This window comes from Bos taurus, chromosome 27, assembly GCF_002263795.3.
Source record: "Bos taurus isolate L1 Dominette 01449 registration number 42190680 breed Hereford chromosome 27, ARS-UCD2.0, whole genome shotgun sequence".
In the NCBI taxonomy this organism is placed as follows: Eukaryota; Metazoa; Chordata; class Mammalia; order Artiodactyla; family Bovidae; genus Bos; species Bos taurus.
Window position 1 is genome coordinate 34,063,153 of NC_037354.1, and position 13,670 is coordinate 34,076,822.

Sequence of the window (13,670 nt, forward strand, 5' to 3'; positions counted from 1 at the left end):
CCGGCACCTTGGGTTCTCTTCGGTCCCTCTCTGCAATAGGACGTCATACCTGCTTGTCGATTTCCCATTTTTTCCCCCAGAGCACCCTCCAGCTCCGAGGGCTGGGAGGGCGTCTTGGCGCCACGCTCGGAAGAAAGCCCCTATGCACTCTTAGAACGTGCGACCCCACCGGGCTCCTGGGGCTCATTCATGACAACCCGGGAGAGCTGAGATAACTTGCTTCGACCCTAACCCTAAACCTCAGCCCCGCGGTCCCAGATGGCTAAAGACTCGGGGTCCGACGGAGGACCGCCTGAAGTCTCTGGAGGAGGGGGTTGGGGAAGAAGAAATGGAGTCAAGAGTGAGCCCGCGCTCTGGCTCGCCTCCCTCCCCCAAGGATGCTCTCATCCCCGGGCCCCCTTCCCACTCGGACACCTGCTGCCCAGCGTCCGAGGCAGGGCCTCCCTCCGCCAGGCTGGCTTCCCGGCCCGCGTCCCACCTGCGCGGCCGCCCCCGCGGGAGAGGGCGAGGGTGGGGTGGGGGTGATCCCCGCACCCAGCCTTGGGGGCCCCCCGCGAGGTCCGCGCCCCCGGCCGCGCCCCCCTGGCAGCCCCGGCACCCCTCTCCTCCCCCGGCGGGCTCGGCGGAGCTTTGTACTCACATCCGGGGCTGGGTTTTGCTTTAATGCGAAACGTAATTAACCCGGAAAAAAGAGCCGAGAGACGAGAGAGAAGGAGGGAGTGAGGGCTCGGGGGGAGAAGAGCAGGAGGAGCCAGAGGCCCCCGAGAGTTTGGCGGCGACAGAGACCACCCCCCGTCCCCTCCGTCCCCCCGAGAGCGACGGCCCGGCGGGCCCTAGAGGCGCTTCCAGCCGGATGTAACGCGCGCACCCTGCCCGAGCCCCGGCCCTGCGCGGCGGGGTAAGTGGGGCGCCCGCGCCGGCCGGGGCGCGCGCCGCCAGGGCCGGCAGGGAGGCCGGGCGGCGGATGGGGGGTGCCCACCTGCGGACCCAGGACCCCGGGGCGGGTCGCCACCGCCCCCGGCCGCCTCCAATGGCCCCCGGGGAGCCCGCAGGGTAGCCCCCCCCCCACCCCCTTCGGCCCTCGGGAGCGTCCGGGGTGGCCAAGGTCGCCGCCGCCAGGGGTCGGGCTGCGGGGGTGGGGCCGCCGACTGGGTGGGGGCGGGTGTTCTGCCGAGCTGCGATTTCTCACGTTTGCAGCGGCGAAACTTCTCGGCGGGTTCTGGCGCTGGGGTACCCGCCCTGCAACGACTGCCCGGGCTGCAGGTAGGGGAGGCAAGCGGACGACGTCCAGGCAAGTCCCCCGGGGCACGGATGGGGCCTCGGAGACGCATCTTTCTCTTCCCCTATTAGCCGGATTCCGTGGCAGGCCTAGAACCCTCTCCAGGGAGATCCCGCCCCTGCCCAGTGGGCTCAGCCCGAGCGCTCTCGGGCTTCTGGACCTGAGGGCTCTGGGGTGATTTGGAGGAAACGGCCCTAAAATGCAGGTGGGGTGCTAGATTGGGGAAAGCAGGCGAGGGGGTCTGGCTGGCTGTCTCAACAACTTCTTCCCCTCCACCTTACACGCTTCCCTCTTCTGCTCCAGTTCTAAAGACTGTTAATGCATCGAATTAAAAAAAAAAAAAAAAAGAGCAAAGAGAAAAGAGAGGCAGTGTAGGAACGAAAAGTGTGCAGACACGTCCAGAGAGGAGGCGCGGCCGGGCCATCTCTCTCGAGGCGGTCACATCTCCTCCCCAGGCCAGCCCTGCCCCCAGCCCCTCGCGGGGAGGTTTCCTTCCTACTTGGTGCATCTTCCCCTTCTAACTCCTCTCGCCCCTCCCACCCCCCTGTCTTTCTTTCGGACTCCAAATGGGGATTTTCGGAGGAGAGCAAACAGCGGAGCAGGGGGAGGGGACAGGCCTTCCACCGGGAACGCCAGCTGTGGCTCCTGGAGGAAGGGGGAGGGGGAGGGGGCGCCTCGGGCTGCCGCGGGGTGGGTGCGCTTGGGCTGGAGTTCCAACACTGTACTCCTGTTGTGTTCAATATATCTAAGTCAGCCACCCCTCCCCACCCCCGCCCCACCCCCCGCTTTCCTCCTTTCTGAAGCTTCATCATCTTTCTCTCTTGGGGAGCAGAGCCTTCCGAAACAGTAAGGCCAAAGATCTGGGAAGAGTAGTGTTTGTTTTCTATTTCAGTTACATTCAATGGTATTTTTTGGGTAATTAAGACACCAAAGACGGTGCTGAACAAAAGATAGCCTCTGTCTTCAGGGGGCTTACCACCTGAGGAGGCCAGAGGAGATCCACCGGTATTTAAAACAGAATGCAAATTGTGAAAATAGAGAGATCCAGCGTGCTTTGAGAAGCCAGAGGCTTTAAAACTTTTTTTAATTAATTAATTAATTTTTGGAATTAATGTTTGCCTGTGCTGGGTCTTCCTTGCTTCCAGGGCTTTCCTCTGGTTTAGGCAATGGGGGAGATTGTGGGGGGGTGGCTACTCTTCTAGGAGGCTTCCCATTTTGGTGGCCCCTCTCCTTGGGGAGTCCTGGCTCTAGGGTGCAGGGGCTTCAGAAGTTGCGGTTCCCGGGCTCTAGAGCAGAGGCTCAGTGGTTGTGGTGCAGGGTCTTCTTGCTCTGTGCCATGTGGGATCTTCCTCAACCAGGGATCGAACCCATGTCTCCTGTATTGGCAGGCAGATTCTTTACTACTGAGCAACCAGGGAAGCCCAAGAAGCCAGAGGCTTAAAAAAAAAACCTTCATCCTTTTTCAGATATATTAGCCTTCTCTGTTGTGTGCCACTTGAATGCAGGTGACTTTGGCCGTAGCTTGTAGTCTAGACTCTGTGCCAGCCTGGTGGTGTATGACATCTGCTAGGTGCTAAGTAAATGTTTGTTGAATGAATGAGTGACTGACTGCAAGCACAGGAATTGTGTGCCCCGTCCAAATGGAAGAGGAGAGCGCAGTGTGAAAGTGCCTCAGACTGGTTCAAGCGGGTTTGTGAGGATTTATCTCGGATGTTGCCTTTGGACCTAAGTGCCCTTTGCCCTCTTTGTAAGCCCTGCTTTTTTTTTTTTTTAATTAAGTCTCATATGGACAATATATAGCTGATACTTTATTTTTAAAATATTTTATTTATTTATTTTTGGCTGCACTGGGTTGCTGGGAGTGGGGGTTACCCTTTGTTGTGGTGCGGGGCTTCTCACTGCGGTGACTTCCCTTCTTGTGGAGCATCTAGAGCCCAGGCTCAGTAGTTGTAGCGTGCGGTTGGCCCACAGCCTGTGGGATCTTCCAGGACCAGGGATCGAACCTGTGTCCCCGGCATTGGCAGGTGGATTCTTAACTTCTGGACCCCCAGGGAAGTCCTAAGCCCCGCTTTTGACAAGTGTGTGTGGCATTCCTACTGCTGGGAGACTTGCTCACTTCACAGGTGGATGGGTGATCACCTGGGTGTGGATCAAGAAGCCACCTGCCCTTTGGTGGAGAGTCTGCAACCCTTCTTTTCTTTTGCCATTGGCGCTTGCTTCTCTCTTCTGTATGAGGAAGTGGGGCCTGCAAATCCCGTCATGTCATCATAGTGTGCTGACCTGTTCTCAGCTCAGTATTTCCCCCCGAGGTTAAAATAAATACTGGAGATATGCTGCTTTTGGTTGATGCGTGCTTATGGAGAGATTCTGCAAAAAATGAGAAGGGCGAAGCCTCAGCGCCATCACCCAAGCCCCTCTGAACAGCCTGCCTGCTGGCTTGCCTGCTATTTGCTGTAAGTGCTGGGTCACTAAGGAGCCCAGAGCAGCAGGGGCATGGTTTTCGGATGTGCATTCAGCGGGCACTTTGTGGATCTCTGGTCTTCTTTGTGCGGCAGGTAGACAGGTGGGTGATGCCCCTCACATTAGATGGCACTGTGGCCCCAGTGCAGTAAATATCTCTTTGGTTTCCCTGAAATGGTGGTGTTGCTTATTCCGGCTGGCATAGTCCTGGAGTTTGGTAAAGATGGTCTGGGTGCTGGGGCGCTGCTTTTCCCTGCCTCTTTACTCCTCCACTATGAGCAGCAGTTGTTGTTCAGTTGCTCAGTCGTGTCTGACTCTTTGCAACCCCATGGACTGCAGCACACCAGGCTTCCCTGTCCTTCACTGTCTCCCAGAGTTTGCTCAAACTCATGTTCATCGAGTCAGTGATGTCATCCAACCATCTCATCCTCTGTCATCCCTTTCCCCTCCTGCCCTCAATCTTTTCCGGCATCAGGGTCTTTTCCAATGAGTCGGCTCTTCGCATCAGGTGGCCAAAGTGTTAGAGCTTCAGCGTCAGCATGAGTGAGCACTTGGGGCCGCCTTACTTTCAGTTTTCCGTGCATCTTGGTGAGCTGGAGAGGACTCCGGTGGTCCCATCTGTTAGACTTTGGAAAGGAAGAGAGCAGAGCAAATATTGTAGTGTGACAGCAAGAGAAGACTGCTAGCTCTGTCTGATACAGGCTCATCACTGAGCCAGGGAATTGGCCAGGGGCGGGGCGATGGGGTAGGAGGGATGGGTCTACAGGGGCTGGTGATTGGTGCGGTGGGGCAGTAACTGGAAGACTCCATTGACCTTTACTCCGAATCTTGAGTTGCTCTGCTCTCCCCTCCCCTGGTCCCTGCTGGTAAAACCATCCACCCTTTTGGGCTTTATAACTTCTCTCTCTCCTGGAAGCCTTTTCTTTACCCTTGACCCCCACTGATAAATTGATGTGCAGAAGATTAAAGACTGAATTGGGCTCTCTGTTCCGGGGAGGTGGGGGAGATCCACGCCTGGTGGGACAGGAGCTTCCACACTGCCCAGGGCGGCAGCAGGCTTTCAGGTCTGGACCTTTGTGCTGCTGGCCAGCTGAGATAAAGAGGGTGGGAAGTGAGGTCCCCTTCTCCTTGAGACACACGATAGTTAAAGGACAAAGGTGAGGGCTTGCTCTCCCATCAGTGCGGACTCCGTTTGGCTGTCCACTTGCAGAGAGCATCTACGATACCCCCCTCCCCAACCCCACCCCCTTCCCCGGGCTGAGCAAGAGGCAGCTCCAGAGTCCCTTTCCTGGCACCCGATTGCAGGCCTGGGTCTGTGAACCTGCTGGGTGACCTGGCCCACATGGATCCCATGGATCTCTTGCACTTTTTTCAATAACTTCTTGGAGAAATTTATAGGTGAGAAATATGATGGTTCTCTGAGCAGAACATTCAAACGAGACAGCTCGTTTGAATCCTTGTGAGAGATTCCAGCATCACTGCTTTCCCAGTGGGATTTGCTTACTGATATTGGAGGGGCGGAGTCGGTCTGGCAGCTGTCTGCCCTGTTTAAACTAGTGATGGGAGTCATATACTATTTGTTAGGCACTCCACACCTATGCAACCACACACACACACCACACACACATTTACCCAGTGCTTCGTCTTTACCAGACCTCCTGTTAAGCACTTTTCACACATTATTTCGTTTAATCCACACGGCAGCCTTTGAAGTCGGTACAGCAGTTCTCTCCATTTTGCACACGAGGAAACAGACCCCGGAAAGTTAAGTCGCGGCTGTCTGGCTCTGAGACCCATGGTCTTTCCCTTTACCCTAGCACGTCGGTGAAGTCAGCACGCCCTCTTCTTGCAAGAGTTTCATCAGATGCACTCTTAACTGACTGATCGCTGTCGTCTGCACATCCTCTGGGCCACACCCAGCCCCTCCTTCTTCCCTGCTTCCAGGGATGGAGCCCAGGGCATTTAGACTAGCAGGCTTAGGCTGTTAATACTCTCCCAGCACCTTGCAAAAGGCTAGTACCTAGGAGAAATAAGGATGCTTTCTTTGCTGCTACCATTAGGAAGCCCTACAGCGAAACTGAACTGTTGAATCTTCTAACTGGGGGACTGTCACATTCTGAAAGTAGAAGATCTCAGTTTCTATAGGCTATTTATAGCCCCCCCCCCCCCCCCCACCCCGTGGCTGCTTCCAGTGCCGTGAATTCCCTGGGGTTAGGAACCTTGAGTCAAAGGCAGACCTTTGCTTCCTGCCAGCTCCATCCAGCAACCACTTTTTCTCTGAACAGAGATGAGGCTGTTGTTCAGAGAGATCATGAGTATGTAAAATATTTTGTTATTTTCAGTATCAGTATTCAGTCATTTCTGCGTTTCCCCCAGAATTTTTCCCCCACTGAAAACTTTCCTCAAGTGTTTCTTGCCTCCATTCAGGGTTCTCGGGTCCATTGGGGACTGGGCACCTTTTCCTCCCCTCCCCATTCCTGTGGATGTCTGCATTCCTCAGCCTGTTCTTCCGCTGGGAACGTGTTCTCAGGACATTCCCTTCTCTTGCACATTATTCTCCAGCCTCAGACTATTTGGAATGTGCTCTTATGACAGTTTCAGAATGCAGTGATATTATAGCCATAGGAAATAGATGTTCCCACACTTTCAAAGTTGGAATCTTTGGCCCAGTGTCAGGGCTGGGTTGCCAAATAGATGTTGCTTGTGTTGTTATTATTGCTGTTATTGTGTTTTTACTGGGCCCCTGAGTGTTGCTGGGCCCTCCACAATGCACCCTGATGCAGGCTGGAGAATTGAAACACAGGCGACCTCTCTGATTGCCTGGCCCAGCGTTTTCTAACTCCACACCCCAGTTCCTGTCTGCTCATTACAGCCCTTGCTGAGACCTCTGATGTCATTTCCTGATTCACTTTCTCCTGTAGAAGTTTAGCAATTTCCTGCGGTGTCCCTCTCACTCACCACTGATGCTGCTGTCCCCAGCTTCCACCCTGGAGGGTGACAAGACAGCACATACTCACTGCATGCCCTACCCCTCCATGTCAAGAAACACCTTCATGACTTTTTTTCTGAAGGAGAATCCTTGGAATTCTCTGTCCTGCTAACACCAAGTCACGTGAAAGAAAAAATCTCCAAATGTACAGATGGATGAATGTATTTTTTTTCTTTCAGTTCTGAACTGCAGGTTTTATAGTGGATTATTTCATCCTGGGACCAGTACCGTTTAAGGCTTTATCTCTGTTATCACTTCTGTCTTTTGTATTTATCTCAGAAGTATCAGACCAATCAGGCAGATGAGTTTCCCTTATTTCCCTCTTTTTTTTTTTTTCCTGTATCTTCAAACCCAAATTCGTGATCTTAAAAATAAAACATCCAGTACAGTAAGCCAGAGCTTTCATGACTTAATAGCTCTTTAGCTTTTCTTTAAAAAACGCTGTTTATCCATCTTTTCATTCATTTGTCTAGACATTTAATTTAAACACGTCATTCCCATCTCCCAGATTTCAAGAAGGAAAATTCCACTGGAGGGGGTCTTTGTTGGGGGTCCCTGCTTCCCTTCCCCAGAGCACTTGGCGGGCTGTATCGCAGAGGGTGTAGCAGCCAGCAGGAGCAAGGCACTGACTTGGCTGTGAATCTTCAGCTGACCCCCCAGCACAGGGGCTCCTTTTATGAAGACCAGAGAGCAAAGAACCAAACCCACAAGGGAAAGAAAGAGCCTCTCTTAGAGGAGGTTGCAATAGGAAGTAAGAAACCCAACTAGGCTGGAGGGCGCCAAAGCCCTCTGGGTAGGTACCAAGCTTTTAAGCAGTTGTGATGGGTAGAATAGGGCTTCATTAGATTTAAGACTCTGAAACACCAAGAAGTCCCAAGAGAGCTATAATTTAAGCACGGTTTTGCTTCTTTATGGACTCTGGAGAATTGGGAAATTTTTTCTCAGCTTCAAAACTTCTATGCTGGGGATGGGGGTATGTGTGGAGTTAAATAGCTTTCCTCCCTGCTAAATAAAGTAACATGCATTTCCTGTAGAAAAATTTGGAAAATATGAAAAACATACAAATGTAGATAAAATTTGCCCATGACCTGTGGATAATAGCTGCTAATATTTTAGTGTCTGGATGTCAGTCTTTTTCTATCCAAACACAGAAATATAAAAACAATATTTAGAGGCCTTGGGTTCATATTCTAAATTGTGATATTGTATCTTAAAACTTATGGTGGGTTTTTCCCTTATTTATTTAAAATTATGTGAAAACATAGTTTTTTAAAGATTGTGCAGCATTTCCTTATGTGAATATCCTGTCACTTCTTATTCCTTAATCATTGGAACATTCAGGGTATTTCCAACTTTTTGTCATTATAAATTCAGTTGCAGTTGCTATCTTTTTATTTTAATCTGTATTTGCATCTTTGTTTATTTACTTGGATGGAATGCTGGAAGTAGAATTATTGGGTCAGAGGGTGTAAACTGAACGTTTTTAGCTCTCTTGTTTCATATTGCCAGGTTTCTTTCCAGAAAGGTTGCCACTCCTGTCCCGGGTATGTAAAAATTCTAGGCAGTGTCTTCAAGTAGATGTCATATGTTTCCGGCTTCAGCCTTCTTACTTTTCTTCCCCACTCTGGTGCATCAGTCTTCTGCTGGGACATGTTTTACTCTCTTGGGGTCTTGGTCCCAGTGATCTATTATATATTTTTTTTAATTAAAAAATATTTATGTATTTGGCCATGCCAGGCCTTAGTTACAGCACCCGTCCTCTGGTTTCCTGATTAGGGATCGAACCCAGCACTCCTGCATTGGGAGTGTGGAGTCTGGACCACCAGGGAAGTCCCAGTTATCTGTTATATATTAATGAGCCTGATAAAGATGTCAGTTGCCTCAGTTCCTAGGGGACGATTTTATTGGCTTGACTCTCCTCCTGTGAAGGAGCCCAGTGCCCTGGAAGGAGCAGTGGAGCGATGTTTGGGACAGGGGTGTTGCCCGATTCGCTCATCTCACTGGAAGGTGGGCAGCCGTTAACTGCTTCTCCTGACCTTTATCTCATCAGTGGGCAAGTGTTGGCCAGGAATCTCGGGTTAGGCCAGGTTGGCATTTAACTCATTTTCTGCTGCTGATCAGTAGGCAAACTCCATGCAAAGTCCCTTTCTTTCTAAAGTTTCACTTTTATCATGAATTAAATATTTAACATATTTTCACCTGCGGCACATACTTGGGAACTTACAAGACATCTAGATCATGTAAAACTTGCCTCTTTTACTTTTCATTATGAACCACTATTTTCTTACTTGGATTATGTGAAGCCATGTTTTGGTTTTGTTTGACGTGTGTGTGTGTGTGTGTGTGTGTCTGTGTGAAAGGGAGAGAGAGGAAGAGAAATTGATTGTGTGCACACATAATTTTGATTTGCATTAAACAAAGTCTAGGAAAGAAGATGAAGCAGGAAGCAAACATGAGAAAATGTTCTGCCTCCCTGGGTGTCATGATATATTTAAACTAGCCACAGTTGAAAATAAGAACATTCAGTGTATGTAGGATTATAGCAATGTAACAATATGTTGCTGGCTGCAGTGTAAACAGATGAAATAATTTTAGAAATCAATTTTGTAATGGGTGTCAAGAGTTATAAAAGATCATAACCTATGATCTAGTCTTATTATGACTTGGAATTTATGTGGTATCTGAGTGCAAAAGAAGCACAATGTATAAAAACATGAATTTTAGCATTAGAAAAATTGGATATCATCTAACTGTCTAATCATGGAGACATGGTTTAAGTAAATTATAGTAAGTCCAGTCCAGTGATGTTATGCAACCATTAAAAACACTGATTATAAAGACTGGGTAGGAACATGGAACATGTTTATGATATAATTGAAAGTTTTAAGAAGGTTGATTATGTGGATAGGGGCATAAAAAAGCATGCATAAGTGTAAACGATTGGCTGGAGTGATTTTTTTTTAATGCCAGCATTGTTATATTGTGAGTTTTGCACTACAAACGGAGAACGCTAGGGAGGTTGGCGTGCTTTGGAAAGAGAGGGCACTGAATGGGGTGTTCCGAGGTCCCTTCCTGCACACAGTTTGTCCTCCGTGTGTTGAGCTCCCTGCTAGGTGGTCTTGGTATTGAAGGTGGAGGGGCTGGCCTGAGTGAATGCTGCCTGGTGGTCTGACCCAACACCGAGAACACTTGCCATGTTGTCCCAAGAGATCGGACCAGTCATTGTCTGGGTGAGGGTCCCAGGATACGGTGTGTATGTGGGGGTGCAACCTCTGGGACGTATCTCCCAGTGTCGCCGTTTACTCATGATTTTTACTTTGGGGAACTTGGTTAAAATGAAAAGTTTACAGGACAGACTAGACTGTTACACCTGTGGAGTATCATGAGAGCTGGAGAGGATGTTTTGAAGGGGAGAGAGTATGTGCATTTTCATCAAGGTGTCCTGCCCCCTTATGGACCTCGGGCTCTTTCTTCCCTCCAGGCCAGATGGTTGGGGCTGGGCCAGGGGCGTGGGGGGCTGGGGGCAGAGTGAATTGTCTTTGAGGGGCCTCTGTGGGAAAAAGGGGAGCAGCCCCTGGAGACTTGGTTGATGATGGAGGCAGGCTGAAGAGGTAGGGAGAGGGGCTTTGGAGCCAGGGGCAGCCGGCGCCCTGTACCAAATCTTAGCAGCGGCTGGGATGAGGATGTGCTGCCAGAGGACCGGGCTCAGGACCTCAGGTCTGCATGTCACTTCTGCGTGGGTTGATCCAACCACATTTCTGTGATGCTTTGTTCTCCTGCCGCTCATTCTGCGTCCCCACCCCCCCCACCTCCCACAGGATGATGAGCTCTGTGACTCAGCTGCTTCTCAGGACATCTGAGCAGCTTTTTTTCGCTCCCCTCGGCCGCCTCCCCAGGCTAGAACCACACTCAGGAGATACGTAACCAAAATTCTTCTTTTTCTTATCTTGCCTTTTGATCCCTGTAAGTCTTCTCCCTCCCTTGAAAAAAGTGATAGTTAGTCAATCGGTGATGCTGGACTCTGTGACCCCTTGGACTGTAGCCTGCCAGGCTCCTCTATCCATGGGGATTCTCCAGGCAAGAATACTGGAATGGGTTGCCATGCCCTTCTCCAGGGGATCTTCCCAACCTAAGGATCAAACCTGGGTCTTCTGCATTGCATGCAGATTCTTTACCAACTGAGCCACTGGGAAAGCCCACCCTTGGATCCATGCAAATGGGCAGCCCCCTGTTCACAAATGTTGATGGTGGAAAGAGTTTCTTCTTTGGCCTCTGACTTGGGTAAAAGACATTGATTAATCCTGTTGGCTAAAGAGGGGATATTGGAAAGGAAGCGTGAAGACAGATGCCAGTATTACCAGCTTATTGGCTGCACCCAGAAATGGTCGACTGTGTTATCTGCTGCAGTTTATACCCTTCCTCTTAGAGATGTCCCAGGAATGGTGACAGCCCCGAAGCCCCCGGAATGTCTGTCGCTGTGGCCGGGCTGGCATCATGGAATTTGCTGAGCTTTCCTGGGGGATGGGTGTACACTCACTGCAGGGCTGACCCAGCCTTTCTGCCCGGGACTCCTGAGTTCCCCTGATTCCCTGGGGGAAGCTGCATCCTTTCTCAGGGATCCATCCACTTCCTCTCCAACCAGCCTCTGACCTCTCTCTCCCCATTTGACCTGGCGTCTGCGAGACTTGAAGTCCCTCTTGTGGCGTTCGTTCCTAACCCTTGGCTTAAAAAGCCCATCTCATCTCCCTTTCCTGAACCCACTGCCGGGCCAGTGTGAGACTAGGGCTGGGATGGAGGCTTAGTTTGGGAAGCTGCCCACAGGGACCTCAGACCACGTGATGCAGTGTGTGCGGGGAAGGGGGTATCTCCCCCACCCCCACTCTTGGGGTCCCTCTGCCACTGTGCTGCTATTTCCTTCTCTGTCATCTTCTAAAACTTCTTCTTTCCACTTTTTCTCCTTTTCTCATCTCTTCTTTTACTCTCTCTTTCTAGCTGTGCTGTTTCATCTTTGTCCTGTTTCCCTGCCCACTATATTTTTTGTACCCCATCATTACTTACCGAGTTACCACCAGATCTCTGACCTGTCTGCCTCCTGCCTGAATTGTCTGCCCCACATCCCAGTTTCTGCCTGACTTTACCTAGAATCTGGGATTCGCTCTTCCCTGGCATCTTGGTGTGTGAGCAGAGTATTTTTTTCCCTTGGGACAGCCTCTCAGCTCCGCAAGGCCCCTTAGAGAGTCCATCACGGCATCATCAACATCCTTAGAATCCGCCTCACCTTTTGGGAATGCGTGTCTCTGCCTGTGGGACTTCCCTCCTGGTCCGGAGGCCTGCGGGTGTGGCATCTCGGCTCACAGGCTGACCCAGGGTCTGCAGGGCATGGCCTGAAGCCAGCCATCTCTCCTCTGAGCTTAGTCATAGGCTCGGGGCCATGGCGGGGCTTGGGTCAGGGTGAATTTTGCTTTGTTGGAGCCAATGCCATTCTCTCAATTCATCCCACCCTCCCCTTCCCCCACTGTGTCCACAGGTCTGTTCCCTGTGTCTATTCAAGAGGGACCAGGGGTGAGTGGCGTCTGTCCCCGAGGGTCTGACAGTCGCGTGGGGTTTTCTAACCCCCGGGCGTTGCATCCCACTTGTGCAGTAGGCTGAGCTCTCAGCTGGGACGTGCCTGCCTGTTGGAGGGTGCTTATCCTCGTGGGGAAGAGAACAGGGCTTTTACTTCGGCTAATCAGACAGGAGGAAGCCAGGATTGGGGAGGCCCAGGGCGCGGCTCGTCTCAAATGGCTGGACCCTGTTCTGCAATCAGGGGAGGTGTTTGCAGATGGATGTTCTTCTGCTCCCTCACTCTTCCAATGGCAAATGGCTTCTGGGGAATAGTGAAGTGAAGGAAGTGAGGCTGGGGCTGAGGCCTCTGGGGGCTGCTCTCTGCACCTGAATTCCCAGCAGAGTTTATCCAAGTATTTGTACTGGAGCTTAAGTCCTTTCTGGACTTCCCTGGTGGCTCTGCAGTAAAGAATCCATCTGTATTGCAGGAGATGCTGGAGACATGGGTTTGATACCTGGGTTGGGAAGATCCCCTGGAGAAGGGCATGGCAACCCACTCCAGTTTTCTTGCTTGGAGAATCCCGTGGACAGAGGAGCCTGGCGGGCTACAGTCCACAGGGTTGGAAAGAGTTGGACACAACTGAAACGACTGAGCACTAAGTCCTTTCTGTGATATTTTCTTTACATATAAAATTGGGTTGTGACCTACTTTACAAGGCTTTTCTGAAAAGTGATAATAATGCCTAGTGTTTATCAGTGCTTCATGTCTGCTGAGCATTTCAATTCAGTTCAGTCGCTCAGTTGTGTCCGACTCTTTGCAGCCCCATGGACGCAGCATGCCAGGCTTCCCTGTCCATCACCAACTCCTGGAGCTTGCTCAAACTTATGCTCATCAAGTTGGTGATGCCATCCAACCATCTTGTCCTCTGTCATGCCCTTCTCCTCCTGCCTTCAATCCTTCCCAGCATCAGGGTCTTTTCAAATGAGTCAGTTCTTTGCACCAGGTGGCCGAACTATTGGAGCTTCAACATCAGTCCTTTCAATGAACACCCAGTACTGATCTCCTTTAGGATGGACTGGTTGGATCTCCTTGCAGTCCAAGGGACTCTCAAGAGTCTTCTCCAACATCACAGTTCAAAAGCATCAGTTCTTCAGCGCTCAGCTTTCTTCACAGTCCAACTCTCACATCCATACACGATCACTGGAAAAACCATAGCCTTGACTAGATGGACCTTTGTTGGCAAAGTAATGTCTCTGCTTTTCAATATGCTACCTAGGTTGGTCACTCCTTTTCTTCCAAGGAGTGAGTGTCTTTTAATTTTATGGCTGCAATCACCATCTGCAGTGATTTTGGAGCCCCCCCAAATAAAGTCTGACACTGTTTCCACTGTTTCCCCA

The 13,670-nt window shown here is 51.0% G+C and overlaps 1 protein-coding gene across 4 annotated transcripts in view; it reads left to right on the plus strand.

The window, feature by feature from the left end:
• Positions 1-13,670, plus strand: part of PLEKHA2 (pleckstrin homology domain containing A2) — an 81,464-nt gene that overhangs the window by 16,889 nt on the left and 50,905 nt on the right. Inside the window, exon 1 of one of the 4 annotated variants that reach the window (NM_001035383.2) lies at positions 691-898. The exons of 1 other annotated variant lie outside the window; for it this stretch is intronic. The gene's annotated coding sequence lies outside the window, so the exon portion shown is untranslated. Of the gene's footprint in view, positions 1-690; positions 899-1,172; positions 1,292-13,670 lie in introns of those variants that run through there. 2 more of the 4 variants (NM_001427890.1, NM_001427891.1) reach the window with 2 other exon arrangements.